Below are 2,790 nucleotides of genomic sequence, written 5' to 3'. Positions count from 1 at the left end.
ATTACTTTTATAAGTTTTCTTGAGGATATGTTATTGAGAGCTTCTCTTACATCAAACGAGTGTACACACACGTGACAATGTTTGGAGGTTTTGAATTAAACGGGAATAGTAACACGAAATACAGTTGTGTTGGAAAATATGGCAATATTTTATGATTTTTTATTGAAAATATTTCATAATAAATATTAATAAAATATTCGAAATAAATGTGATATTATTATTACTTATCTAGAAATTCGGATTAACCTGATCCAATAGTTAACTGACCTGTAAAGAACAGAAAAAGTTTGATTAGGTTGTGTTGAAAAGAAATGGATAACAAATTAAAATAAATATATTTCAATACACAATAGATAGAGAATTTTTGAAGACATTTTTTAAAGAACATTTTTCAATGCCTAAGGAAAGCATGGATTTTTTAAGAATATTTTAAGCCCGCAATAAGGCGTGGATTTTTTAAAGAACCTTTTCCTAAGGCCGTTTCAAGGCGTGGATTTTTTTAAGAACCTTTCCTAAGGCCTATTCAAGGGGTGGTTTATTAAATAACTTTTTTCTAAGGCCTATTCAAAGGGTGGTTTATTAAAGAATATTTTTCTAAGGCCTATTCAAGGCCTATTTTTTCAAGGCCCAAGGAAGGGCTAAATAATATTTTTTCAATGCCCAAGGAAGGCGTGGATTTTGTAAATAACATTTTTTCTAGTATAAAATTAAAAAAAAATATATATTTTATTGAATTGAAAACAAAAATCATATTATAAAACAATATTTAAAGAAGATTAAGAAAAAATATTGGAAAAATATTTGTACAAAAATAAAAAAGTTAAAAAAAAAAAAAACAGTAAGGAAAGTAGTAAAGTCTGGACTGGGCCGACAATATGATACCCTTCACCACTTTGGGGATATTCCTCATATGTAACTTTACAGACGTCGTGTTTTCGAAGGAACATTGACATGAAATTGAACGAACCTTAAAATGCGGTCTTTATCTATAAGTAAACAGACTAACATCAATCCTTACACGTGCCATTCTGCAATCTATTCCACATTTTGTAAATAGATTTTAAGCAATCTTTACGCACGCTATTTAGCATGCTTCACTGTTTAAAATGTTATATCATGCAGGCACCCATTGACTATTTTGTTTACAATCAACATGAATAGGTCGAAATTATATAGAAGCTATGATATATCTAAATCTCAACCGATTACAAGGAAACTTGCTCGAGATTAATTTATATTAATTTAATTTTGCCACCATTTACTTAAAATCGGATAAAACTATATATGGGAGCTATATCTAAATCTGAATCGATTTTAACGAAAATTAACACGCATCATTCTGGACCTAATTCAGTACTCTATGCCAAATTTCGTGCAAATCGAATGTTATATAGGGACTTTGGTGCTTCATTTACTTTAAATTAGACGAAAATATATATGGGCCGGGCCCCCCAAAGCGGCCCTCTGCGTACGTCCCTGATGGGAGCTATATCTAAATCTGAACCGATTATCTCGAAACTTGGCACACATCATTCTGGATCTAATTCAGTACTCTGTGCCAAATTTCGTGGTAATCGAAAGATATATAGGGTCTTTGGTGCCCCATTTACTTTAAATCGGACGAAAATATGTATGGGAGCTATATCTAAATAAGTGACTTGTGCCAAATTTCGTCGAAATCGGATCATAAATGCGACCCGTATTTTGTTTACAATTTAACATCTACAAAAGGACGGACGGACATGCAGAAATCGACTCAGAAAGTGATTCTATGCATATTCTCAAACAACTAGAGGTCAACAGCACCACTTCCTTACACTGACATATTTTCCGAATATATTTGCCATATTCCCTTCACAGTGGGTTGTGTTGTGATGTTCGGCTTATAATTGTAGCCTATAGATCGAAAAAAAAAACTCACACACACACAAAAAAATAAGTATTCGGTCCACTTCATCCCAAAATTAGTATCTGATCATCATCGAAAGTTATAGGCGTTGTCCTTAACCATACCTGGAACCTCTTAGAACATTTCAAAACGATCACCGCTAAATTTCTGCCCTCCAGTGTGGCAATGGGTTACTAAATAATATATGAATACGTAAGCACCTGTAAATATTTAAGTGTAACTCCCACATCCGATAACATACGAAAATATAATTCATAATCAATTTAAAGGTCAACCACTCCTCTTCGATATTCTATCAACAAAATATACGCCATAGAATACAAATTTTATCATTTTTCACACAAAAGTATGGGTCCATGTGATCCGCAAAATATTGACCAATGTTTATCAAAACAGGCATGCTTATTCCTCGACCCGGTTGCCTTCTGCATGCGATACTGCACGATGTTTGGGTCATAATTGCGGCCTCTGGAGCGACCAGAATAACCGATAATAAAGGTTTTGGTCCATTTCATCCCCTAAATATTAACCGATCTTCATCAAAAATAATAGGGGTCTTCATTGGCCAGAGCTCATCCTACATGTCCAAATTATAATGGGCAGACGGACGGACGGACACACATGTCTAGATCTACAACCACTAAGAGTAGAAAATTGGGCTTGGACCTTGACCACACCGAAAATGAAAATTGACAATTATGTGGGGTCTATGTAGAACCATGAACGTATATTGAAAATGTTGGGTAAATAAGTTATTTATCCGCCAAGGCCTTGGAATGTAAAATTGCAGCCAATTCGGAATTGGAAAATATAGGCAGGCGCCTAGGACCATTAAGTTACATACATAGGGACTTGAACTTTATATGGGAGCCATTCCAAAA

The sequence above is a fragment of the Musca vetustissima genome, unplaced genomic scaffold (assembly GCF_032173495.1).
Source record: "Musca vetustissima isolate MV318-11 ecotype Yass unplaced genomic scaffold, APGP_CSIRO_Mvet_v1 utg37839, whole genome shotgun sequence".
Taxonomy (NCBI): Eukaryota; Metazoa; Arthropoda; class Insecta; order Diptera; family Muscidae; genus Musca; species Musca vetustissima.
This window is presented reverse-complemented; position numbering follows the sequence as displayed.